The sequence below is a fragment of the Saccopteryx bilineata genome, chromosome 6, assembly GCF_036850765.1.
Source record: "Saccopteryx bilineata isolate mSacBil1 chromosome 6, mSacBil1_pri_phased_curated, whole genome shotgun sequence".
Classification (NCBI taxonomy): domain Eukaryota; kingdom Metazoa; phylum Chordata; class Mammalia; order Chiroptera; family Emballonuridae; genus Saccopteryx; species Saccopteryx bilineata.
In genome coordinates this window covers 179313958-179326520 of record NC_089495.1, presented here as the reverse complement: position 1 = coordinate 179326520, position 12563 = coordinate 179313958, and the positions used below count along the sequence as shown (strand labels likewise).

The 12563-nt window shown below is 42.9% G+C and overlaps 1 protein-coding gene across 2 annotated transcripts in view; it reads right to left on the bottom strand.

Annotated features, from left to right (window-relative positions):
- Positions 1-12563, bottom strand: part of PAK5 (p21 (RAC1) activated kinase 5) — a 277050-nt gene that overhangs the window by 147088 nt on the left and 117399 nt on the right. The window lies entirely within an intron of this gene.

The following is a 12563-nucleotide window of genomic DNA, read 5'->3' as shown; positions in this document are numbered from 1 at the left end:
TCAGTTACACCTTAGATTTCTACCACACTCTCTCCTTGGCCCACTTTCTGCCCTAAAGAACAGATGCCCAATAAAATAGGCTGCGAACTCTTTTCGGGTCCTTTCCAATTGCTTCCTGCTGGGGTGTACTTGCCCGAGGGCATGAGGAACAATCTGTGTGGTAGCACAAATATCAGGTAGCAGAGACAGAGACTGTGGTGCCTGTTTCCTCCCCTAAGCCTATTCATTGGGGAACTTTAAAGAAATATTAGGCTTGTGAGTAAGGGTGAAAGGTTTTTAATGTGCAGAGACTAGGATACTTCTGAGAAGGTATGGGACCCGTGTGCACAGTAATATTTCCCAAAGCTCCACTCTTTTAAGCTTTTAAATTTTATAGAAAATTGTAAATGTCTCTGATATTACTCCTATTTCATAGGTGAGGGACCTGGAAGACTTGGAAAAATTGGAGTATCATGCCACATGGGAAAGCGGATGACTTCATCTGTGTACACATATGCATTTACCATGGAGACATCGCATGTTAGAGAAGAATGGGAAGAAGTGACCTTTAAGCACCCAGTGCTCTCACACATGTGGCAAAGAGGGATAGTTGAAACCTTCTTTAAATTACTTAGAGGTCATTCCTGAGCTGGAAACTCACTATTCCAACTACTGCTGCCCATCTAGTTATTTATGTACTATTTATTGCACATAGAATGCAGAAATCACTGTTTATAGCCATAAAACCATCTCCTGGCTCATGAGACAGACCATTACCTGTGCCCTAGAATGCTCCCACGCACCCTCTAGAGTTCAATCAACACAAAATAGTTTGAGTTCTCAGATCACAGCGTTCGCTCTATTGTTGCATAGTAGTCCATCAAATGAATAAACCAAGATTTGTTTGTCATTCTTCTGTTGTTGAACATTTGGCTTGTTTCCAGTTTGGGACTGTTGTGAACAGATTGGTTATGCACTAATTTTCCTTAGATATGAACCTAAGGGGGGCGAAAAAGGGGTCATTGTGTAGCTCTGTTGAGATTCTAAGTTGTTTCTATGTTACACACACACACGCACACACACACGCACGCACGCGCACACACGCATGCACACACACGCATGCACACACACACACATGCACACACACACAATCTTTGCTGTGTCTGTAGCTTTAATTGGTAGTGTATCCACTAGGCTTTTAAATGTTACTGGGGGGGGGGGGGAGGGAATTCTAAGCAAAAATACCCAGAAAGCAAAAGCAAAAATAAGTAAGACATAAAAGTGATTTTCTTTGACACAAAATAATCAAACTGTCACTCAGACAGGATTTACTTTCTGAAACTCCTCACTCTTTAGCTACATCTTGTTTGTTTGAACTTGTCTGTAGGCTAGATGAAGTTTGCAGGTTGCCTAAAAATGTGTTTTGATTCCTTACAAGATCAGGCTTTTTGTTGTTTGCATATTTTTGTTTTTAATAAATCAATGTTTAAAATCATCAGATCTAATATCCGAAAACTCCAGCCTTCTAGCTTCTCTTTAGAAAGTTAGAACTCTAGTAGACCCGAGCTACATTCCCATAGAGAAATCCCAGCCTGGAGTTAAGTGCCACTGCATTCAGAAAGGCACGGCTGACCCTGTTTGCACAGTTCCCAACCCCCACTGCTTCTTACACTGCTGGTCCTCTGTGGGCATGAGAACCCCATGACTCATCAGCCAAGGTCACTCATACTTCTTTCACTGAGAGTACAGGGACTTGGCAATTTCAAAGACGAGTGTTCTGGAAGTTAAGAAGTTGTATTTTGGCCCTGGCCGGTTGGCTCAGCAGTAGAGTGTTCACCTGGTGTGTGGATGTCCCAGGTTTGATTCCTGGTCACGGCACACAGGTGAAGCAACCATCTGCTTCTCCCTTTTTCTCCCTTTTCCTTCTCTCTCTTTCTCTTTCTTCTCCTCCTGCAGCCATGGTTCATGGTTTGAGTGAGATGACCCTGGGTGCTGAGGATGGCTCCATGACCTTGCCTCAGGCACTACAATGGCACTGGTTGAAGCAGTGGCCCCAGATGGGCACAGCATCGCCCCCTAGTGGGCTTGCTCTGTGGATACTGCTCGGGGCACATGCGGGAATCTGTCTCTCTGCCTCCTTGCCTTTCAATTAAAAAAAATTGGCTTTTTACATGTCAGACTATGAACTATGTGGAAATCTTTCTAAAAAGTCTAGATACTAGCCAGCTTTCAAGAAATGACTGAAATTAAGAGGGACAGCTCAGCCTATGTAAACCTCAGTGTTAAATGTCCCAGAGGACACGCATGGAGAGGGGAGCTGGCTGGGCTTGCTTCGTCCAGTGCCACCTGCCTCGGGATGTGCACCCACATGCCCAGTCTCTGATCAACATCTACTAACCCCCATGAGCAGGATATGTGACAATGATAAAAGCAGCCCCTCTGATGTGTTAAATTAAATACTCCTTGGACCAAACTCAATTCCATTATGATTGGTGCACTGGGAAGTTACTAACTCTTATTTAGCAATTCTCATGTGGAGCCAAAGTTAACTTTATTTGGGTAGGACGCAGTCTAGATAATCTGAAGGTTCCTGACACTAAAGTACAAATATATCCTGGATACATTTTTAAAATAAATCAGCTCACTAGATAGTAAAGAAAATATCTGCACACCCCGTGCCCCACCAGAACAAATGACAGAGAAATGGAACTGGGAACCATATAGAGAGTAAAGTAATGAAAAAGGCAGGAGAAATCTAAGGGAACACAGCAATAAAAACACTGACATGTAGACCAAACTGTAGGCCCTTCACAAAGCAAGGCAGGGCAGGTGAGCCCAAGAGCTAGAACCTAACATGGAACTTTGAAAAAATGGTGAAAGTTACTCCTGACTCTGTTTACAGGAAACAAAGCAATACTCTCCATTAGAAACATCCCCAATTTAGGCCCTAAAGATCCCCATATATACAATCAAATACTGGCCCTGGCCGGTTGGCTCAGCGGTAAAGCGTCGGCCTGGCGTGCGGGGGACCCGGGTTCGATTCCCGGCCAGGGCACATAGGAGAAGCGCCCATTTGCTTCTCCACCCCCCTTCCTCTCTGTCTCTCTCTTCCCCTCCCACAGCCAAGGCTCCATTGGAGCAAAGATGGCCCGGGCACTGGGGATGACTCCTTGGCCTCTGCCCCAGGCACTAGAGTGGCTCTGGTCTCGGCAGTGATGCCCAGGAGGGCCAGAGCATCGCCCCCTGGTGGGCAGAGCATCGCCCCTGGTGGGCGTGCCGGGTGGATCCTGGTCGGGCGCATGTGGGAGTCTGTCTGACTGTCTCTCCCCGTTTCCAGCTTCAGAAAAATACAAAAAAAAAATATATATACTACCTACCACACAAGGAAAAACATCACCAAAAAATGAAAGTTGACAAAAAAGCAAACTGGTTTCTATACCCATGGCACTTAGTATATCATAATTAGCAGATAAGTACAAAATAACAATGTAATAATTAAAACTGGGTAAATATGAGCATGAGCTGTCATGATTCTTTTGCCTTCTGTGATCTGATTTAGATGTGGACACTTGGGGAGGGACCATGATATTCCATGGTTATATTCTCCTGAATTTTTTCCTTCTAACTATCCAAATTATGCAGCATCCTTGTCAGTTGTTCAATTATTTTATCACAAAGATTTCCAGGCTCTCTTAGCCATTATCAGATCCCTATGGGTCAGGGCACCCTGACTGGCACTTGAATTTTGTTTCCAATTATGATAGAAGTCCACCTTGCCACTAACAGTAAGTGCTGTTACTCAGTCTCTGTCGCTCCGGATCCCATCACTCCAGCAGTATTAGAAAGCTCAACTCCTAGACAGCTTCTCTAAACATCAACCGATGACAGCCTTTAGCTTTTCAAAGGTGCCAGCACCCCTCGCCTCTCCAGAAAATGCTTTACTGTTTTTTTGGGAATGAAGTGTCCTCTAGGCCTTTATAGTCAGTTAGGAACATGCTCAAATGATAGGTGCTCAGACTGTACCCCAAACCATCCTAAAATCCATTCTAACCCTCTTCCCCAAGCCATCTAACCCATTTCCAAGACTGGGTCAGAGAGGCTGGGGAATTTCTTCTCCATTTGCCGTAGGTCATCATACCATATGGGCTTCAAAAGACCATCCTAAAAAAAAAACTATCAGGATCAGCTTCAAGTGTCCTTGACAAAGATGAGTGGATCTTGAGTTATGAGTGAGTTACCCTACATCAATAAATCATCTCTGATCTGTCCTTAGTATTTCTCACCTTCCCCCCAATACATTCCAAGTCCACTCCCACAAGGGTTTCCTTGGCACATATTAGCCAGATACTTATATTTTTCAATGGGTAAGTTACTTCTTCTCAGATAGGACCGATCCTTCTTTTGCTGAGACTGTACTCTAATTATCATCTTGGAGCAATTAGGAGTAGCAGGAAAGATCTTAGAGAGCAAGAATCATCTTACAAGGTACCCGCTTCAGGTGAGACCCCTGCACCGCCATCAGGTAAGGGAGGCTGTTCTTCTGTCAGGAGAGACAGTGATGGCTCCTGTCTTTCAGGGTGGTTTAGAAAAATTTAAAGAGTTCAATGTTCTCAATAACACCTACACCAGTGAATGCAACCTGGGTCTCAGCACGCTTGTCTGGGTCATGAGTTTGAAATGGGAAAATGGGAGACTTTACGCAGTCTTCTTTGCCAGTTGGCCAGCCTTCAAGTCAACTCCTGGGCCTGGATGTCACCACAGTCTGCCCTCCAGTGACCAGAGACATGTCTCTTTCAAACCTGCCCTGAAGTAAGATGACAAATGGAAACTACCAACTTTTGTTAGAAAGCATGACGTAGTATATACAAATGTCAAATCACAATGTTATACACCTAAAACTTACATAATGTCGTAAACCAATGTTACCTCAATTTAAAAAAGAAAAAGCTGCCACAGATGCCCTCTGGCTTTTAGAGCATGACTTAAGTTGGCGATGAACTATCCTCAGCCTGACTTTTTGTTTTTGCAGGTCAAAAAAAAAGAGTGTAGGGAATAGTCACCCTAGTCAGCAATGCAAATAATCATCATCGCTCTAATATTCACTGTGTACTGCCGCTGCAGGACCTCCCAACGCTTGACCTTTCACTCAAGTCTTATCCCAATTTACTATGGGTGAGAACTTAAGTAATTGTGATACTGCTACATATGGGATTTATTTTCATTCCAATTTAGTGCACACACACACACACACATTACCTGCTTTCACACAGGTTAGTAAATCAGTGCCAAAATCCACCGGGTTTCCTCTCTCCAACCATTTGTTTCAGCTCAGTTTCCCCAGGAAACTGACCCCGAGACAAACGGTAATTGTGAAGGCCTTAATTGGACTATGCAATCCCAAGGGAGGAGAGGGAAGGAGAGGAAATGAAGCAGGGAAGGGCAGGCAGCAAGACAAGGTGATGCGTTAACTGTCCTGGCCACTGCACTGCCCATAAAGAAACACAGCCGGTAGCCCAGTAAACGCGTCTACTAGATGACACGGGACGCCCCTTAAACGTGCTGTGTAGGGCCATGTGCTGGGAACGGGCTGCCAGAGAGAAAAATGGAGAGGGACTGCCCCCACTTCACCTCCTTCTCCGCACGAGCACGCTGCAAAGGATCTGAGTCAACAGTTCCCTGCCAGGTACAATTTTGTCCCCCAGGGCGACATTCGAATAGAGATATTTTTATGTCTGGAGACTCTTTCTTGTCACACTTGGAGGAGCTACTGGCTTCTAGTGCAGAGAGACCAAAGATAATGCTGAACATATTATTATAATGCATTATAATAATGAACATATTACTATAATGCATGGGACAGTCCCCACAGCAAGATTTATTCTGTCCAAAATGTCATTCGCGCTACTGTTGACAAACCCCGTTCTAGGTGCTGGTGACGCCAAGAGTCTACAGAGAGGTGTGTACGATGAGCCTGACCTACCAGCCCAACAAGGAAAATGACAGCAAAGACAGAAGACATTTCACAGGCGAGAACACAAACGGAGAACGAAACACGAAAAGATGCAGAACCTCATTAGCAACCGGGGAACTCAAATCACGGGGAGATACCATTTCACACTCAATGGAGTGGCAAAAATTAAGATATGAGAGAACACCAAGCCTGGGAGAACGGCCCTCAAGGGGAATTCCCACTTACTGCTGGTGGGGAGTGTGAACTGCCACCCTCTTTCCGGGAACACGTTTAGTATCATGTCGTAAAGTCGAAGGCATACTTATTTGAGGTGACTGCGCATGCCAGTTAACCTGAGATGGGTCTGGTTTTAGCGCTAAATACCTTGCAATCTGGGAAATTCCTCAGATCCAGGCAAACTGGGATGACTGGTCACCTATCCATCGCAGACCTTAGCAACCCATTTCTATGTGACCCTGAAAAATACTTGCATGTAACAAATGATGGCGGTAGTTGCTTAACACAAAAAATGGCAAAAAGAGAACTGTCGATTTACAGGACTCTAAGTCAGTTGTGATATATTCCCACCGTGTAATATCACTTAGCTGTGAAAATGAACTTCAGCTACATGGAGCAACATGGGTGAAGCTTAAACACATAAATCTTCAGTGAAATGAGCCAATCTGTAATCCTCACAAGTATGAGATCATTATCATGAAGCTCAAAAGAAAATAAAGATTAATAACATATTTATATTTGGTTCTTTTATTATGATTTTATTTATTCATTTTAGAGAGGGGAGAGAAAGAGAGAGAGGGAGAAGAGGGGGAGGAGCAGGAAGCATCAATTCCCATATGTGCCTTGACCCGGCGAGCCCGGGGTTGCGAACCAATGACCTCAGGTTGTGTTCCAGGTTGATGCTTTATTTACTGCGCCACCAGAGGTCAGGTGGTTCTTTTTTTTATAAAGCAAGGAATTGACACAAACTTAGGATAGTGGTTACCTCTAGAGGGGAGGTGGGAAAAATGGAATGAAGAGCCATCGAATTCCCCCCCAAATAAATTAATAAATTATTAGGTTCCCAGAGAGTGTTCACTGGATTTGTTAGCTTTTCTATCAGCTTTAACTGTTACTTACCTGCAGCTATGTTACCTTTTGTTTATTTTACCTCTTTAAAAATTTACATTTATTTCACTTTTCAGAAATAGATAGCAAAAGTCACCAATATATTTAGAAGAGAAGAATAAACGAAATACAATCCCCAAGCCAACAACGGTGGATACTTGGGTCTGGCTTCTCCATTCGTGGGTCAGCGCCAGCATTTATTTCCATTGTCAATTTAGCGTTTGGCTTCCAAGGAGCTGGAGATGCTACTGTCAGCCTGTTAAGCCTCACACTGAAATCTGCTGCACCTGGAGACTTGGGAGCACATCATACTTAAAACACGGGGCCAGGAAAACAATAAGAGTCACTGAGGAAAACTAAAATAAGCCTTCTATTTAATTTACACAATTCAGTCTCAGATTGAAAAAAAAGAAACCCAAAAATCCATAAACTGAAAATTGCCATTTCACACACACAGATCCCGATGGGAATGCACAGGCACGGATCCTTAATGTCCATAGAGAGGTGCCCCAGACTTGGCTTTGTGCGAGTCCAGTGCCTTGGAATTCCAGTTTGGGACCACAATGCAAAAGTCCTTGATAGGTTTCCACAAAAAACTCACTCACCATGTTTAGCGTGCTTACGGGAAGTACCTCACACAGAGAGATTCTATCACGTAATCTGGATTTCCACCTTGGCTTCCTGAGGCCACCAGCAGAGCAGCTACAAGGCTCCCACACTTAGGCCCACTCTCTACCCCATACTTTTCTCCAACTACCCACAAGGCATTGCTTCCTCCCCTCTACCTTCCTTCCCTCTCCGACTCTTTCCCTGTATGAAATAAATACAAATTGTACAAATCCTTCCATAAGAGAAAAATCTTATAATCTTGTTAACCATACTGCTGCACTAATCTGTCCACCACGCCATCCACTCACGGACCATTTGTTTGTCTTCCCATTTGTTTTCCTAAACATATTATTCCCCCCCGCAACCGAATTCAGTGCATTTTACATATTTCTCACTTTCTCTCCCAGCGCTTGACCTTCTCTTTCCTTCACCACTATATGCCTTCATTGCCAACGCACCTGACAGCATGATGGGACGTTATGTTTCTGTGTCTTTAAATACATACTATCTCTCTTGCCTTCCACTGGCTTCTTACTCTTTCTGGCCAGCAAACGCCTGCTTACCCTGTGAACTTGAATCTAGAGGTATTCTCGGTAGACTGCATTCTAGATTTTCCTGTTCTTGCACCAATGCCCCTTTGACATGTGACCATGAAGCTCCTTTCACGGATGTGGAGAGTTGATTTCCACGCAGCCTTGTGACTTTCCCTGGCGTACAGAGCACAGAAGTGACTGTTCTGAGCCTATGCCTCAGGAAACCTGGCGCACTTTCCTTCACTCTCTTAACTCTTCCTCAGTTACCGTGTGAATAAATCCAGGCTAACCTACTGGCTCGTACTCCCTTTCTAGACTCTGATAGCAACAGCACACTTCCATTATAGCCCTTACATTACTGCATGTTCTCCTGTCCTTCTCTTCCAAACATGTGAGTTCCTTGAGAACAGGGGTGACTTTTGCTTTGTATCCCAAATTCAAGTAGCTACTGCCAACTCCTCAATAAATGAGTATCGGAAAAATATCAGTGATTAATTACTTAATTATGGATCACAGTGATGCCCAAGGGATGGTTTTAGAGACAAACCAAAGTTTGAATCCTCGCTTTATTTCCTATATGTGTTATTCCAGAGAATTTGGTTGACTTTGCTCAACCTTACCTGCTTATCTATAAACTGAAGACTGGAATAATGTATACGCTGCAGGGATGTGGTGATAAGAGATATATTTGCCATCCCTCAAGCTTGCATAGAGGGATCGCTCAATAAATAAGAATTAAATAAGAAATGCACTCATAGCATTTAGTATAGTATATGGCTTACACTTACTCAATAAGTGATAGCACTAGTAATGATTATTATCATTGTTATTGTATCACTTCTCATAGCAAGAAATGTAGGTGTTCCATCCATATTCCTTTGGGATTTATCATTTCTGTGCATGCTGATGTGATGGGAGCTTCCAATGGCAAACACCTGGGACTCTGGGACTCTGCCTGAGGGTTTCCTATGGCTGCTGCTGCTGCAGTCCCCTTTGGTCCACATCTATGGCAGATCATAAATACCAGAGAGTTACATCACTCACTTCCTCCTTGGGGAGCAGCCTTCACCCAAGCCAGATGGGAGGAAGTGGCTACAAACCCCAATTTCCTTGTCTTTGGTTAGGATAAATCCAAAGTATGTTCTTACTATATCCCAGAATTATTCAATGAGAGTATGTACTTCTTGGTCACAGTGCTGATAATCCACCTTTTCTTTCTGCCTTCTCTTCCTCATCTCATATCCATCCTACTCCCCTACAAATGCACACTGGCATCACTTCCCAAATAAACACTAATATCCAAAATTTTTGTCTTACCATCTGATTTTAGGGAAACCATCCTAAGACATGACTATTCTTTCTGTTTTATTTTATACTTATTGCTCCAGAATCCAATTACTTCTTCCTAGCCTTTTAATGATCTCTCCAGCAAATCAAAGAGTTGTATCCAATCCAGTATATCAGTGGTCCCCAAGCTTTTTAGGGCCATAGACCGGTTTAATATCAGAAAATATTTTCACGTACCGGCCTTTAGGGTGGGACGGATAAAAGTATCACGTGACCGAGACAAGCGTCAAGAGTGAGTCTTAGACGGATGTAACAGAGGGAATCTGGTCATTTTAAAAAAATAAAACATTGTTCAGACTTAAATATAAATAAAATGGAAATAATGTAAGTTATTTATTCTTTCTCTGCGGACCGGTTCCAAATGGCCCATGGACCGGTATCGGTCCACGGCCCGGGGGTTGGGGACCACTGCAATATATGACAAGGCCAGTCACAGAATATGGTGTAACATTTTTAGGTCTTCTCAGATATATCCCATGGCTCAATTCTCTACATGATGAAGACAGGGTTAATTTGCAGTTGATCTTGGGTACCTCTGTGCTTATCTTGAAGTGCACTTGGAACCCAAGTATTGATTCTTGCCCAAGACAGAAGTGAAATGCCTCAGCTAGTAATTTATAATATGCTGTTAAAAGTCCAAAATTCCCCTAGAGGCATCCTGTACCAGCTTGTTTACACTGTTTATTGAAACGGTATGGATTGATGGTTTGTACCTGTCTAACCTCTTTGCAAAGCCTGCTGTTAGCTACCAGAGCTGTGGGGTACAAAATATCCCTCAGTAAGCCTTAGCCTTAGCTCTCCTGAGACAAAGATGTCACACATCTATTTTGGTCCATGATCAGGAGATGAAGTGCAGGAAGGACCCTGGGAGCTGTCACAGGAAGTCTTGGTCTCCGGTATTTGCTGGGCTCGCTTTCTCTGGCTGGGCTATCCTTTCCTTTGCCTTTATTACAGCTTTACATGTTTTTCAATTACCTGACACTGTAGAATTGCTGTACTGAGGCTGTTTTCTTACAACCAAAGCCTTTCAATAAGAATCTGGGGAAGAGAGAGGAAGGGTTGTTACAGCACCCAAATTTAGAGCCATTTCCGAAAGTTGTGAGTCCTGGAGAGCAGGGTTTTGTACTTTGCTGAGCTCTTAAAATGTTTGGCTGAATAATTATCTTGAAAATTCTTCTAACCACAGACTTTGAGGTTGGTCCAAGCTCCAAAAGTGACCAATGGCCTCTTGAAATCTTGAACCTGTCAAGTTCATTGCACCATTCCTTGTTCTCACCCTCCTCCAGCTCAATGGTCCCATACTCCAATGCTGGAAGCTGCACTGAGGACAGTGTTAGCTTCTCTGGTAAACATTGCTTAAGTCCACATAGTCTTGTGTTTTTAAAACACCAACTTTAAGAAGTATTTTAGTTTTTCCATCAATGTTTCACCTAGGAATAATACATATAAAAGTTTCAGTTTTGAAGTCAAAGCCTCTCGTTCTTAAAATACTGATAGTTTTCTTATCAGGAATAACACCCTTCATACCTCTTGTTCTCTGAGTAACAATGTTCTCAGAAGTCAGGAACCAGGCAAGGAAGAGGAGAGGAGTTGCAAAAGCTTCTGGAAAACTCTAGATGCCAAGTGTTATAAGATAATCTGCTCAGTATATGAGATTTCAGGGAAGTGTTTTCTTGCTTTTCACAATTTGAAATCAACCTCCTCTAAGTTGCAAAAGTAGACCACAAACATATATACCACCAGATGTTCTTTGAAACAGCAAAATAAGTTACCGTTTGTTTACTGTCTACTAAAACACAAATGAACAGCATACCCTTCACATGAAAATTAGAATTGTGTTTGGGATTCATAAAAAGCATCGGTGGTCATCTAGTTTAATCCAGCTGAGGTAGATGCAAAATACATTTTAAATCTATCCCCAAAGTCATGTCCCTAAGCCAGTTTACCATTATCTCTTAGCAAGGTGACAAGCACCTTGTTTTCCACTATTACAGAGCACCCTACCCCTTAGCTAAACAAAGCAGAATAGGCTTTTAGAAATATAATATAGACTCACTCCTCTGTTAATAACTCTCCAAGGGCTTCTATCTGCACTGGAGTAAAATCAAGACACTTCTCCATGTCTCAAAGGCTGTCCGATGTCCTTTCCTACCTCATGCTTCTCCAAATCCCTTCTCCAGCCATACAGGACTGCTTTCTGATCCTGGTTCGTGGCACAGAAAGTGTCCTATCTTCACACCTTTACCCAGAGGCCTCTCCATCATCCAACTCTCAGCTCCAAATTCTGAGCCATCTGCTGTGACACCCTCTGTCTCAGCTGTTCACTGTGTTCGTAAACTTTACTCATGGCTGCATTTATTTATCATTCTTCATTTATTTACTTACTCACCTCCTCCCACTGGAATGGCCGTGCCTTCCGGGCCACACCCTTGCCTTTTTTGTTCACTATCATGTCCCTGGTGCTAGAGAACAATTTGCAGGCACATAACAGTCACCCCCCCCCAAAAAAAATTGGTTGAATAAATAAATGTATTTTTCTACTTTTAAAAAAATGTTTCCATTGATTTGAAAGAGAAAGAGGAAAGAAGAGAGAGAGAGGAAGAAAGAGAAGCATCAACTCATTGCTCCACTTACTCATTCCATTTCATTGTGAACTCAGTAATAGCTTCTCTATGTGGTCCGACCAGGGATTGAACCCATGACCTCCGCATGCCAGGATGACACTCTATCTACCTGACCAGGGTCCCTTTCTGTTTTCTCTTTTTACTACTGTATATTTTTCTTTTTTTATTGATATATGATTTGATTTTTGTATATATTGTGAAATAATAATAAGTCTAGTTAATATCCCTCTCCACATACAGGTACAACTCTTTTTTTCTTGTGATGACTTTTAAGATCTACTCTCTTAGCAACTTTCAGATATACATCAGTATTATTAACAACAGTCACCATGCTGCGCGTTACATTCCCAAGACATCCCCATTTTATCCATTTTATAACTGGAACTTTATACCTTT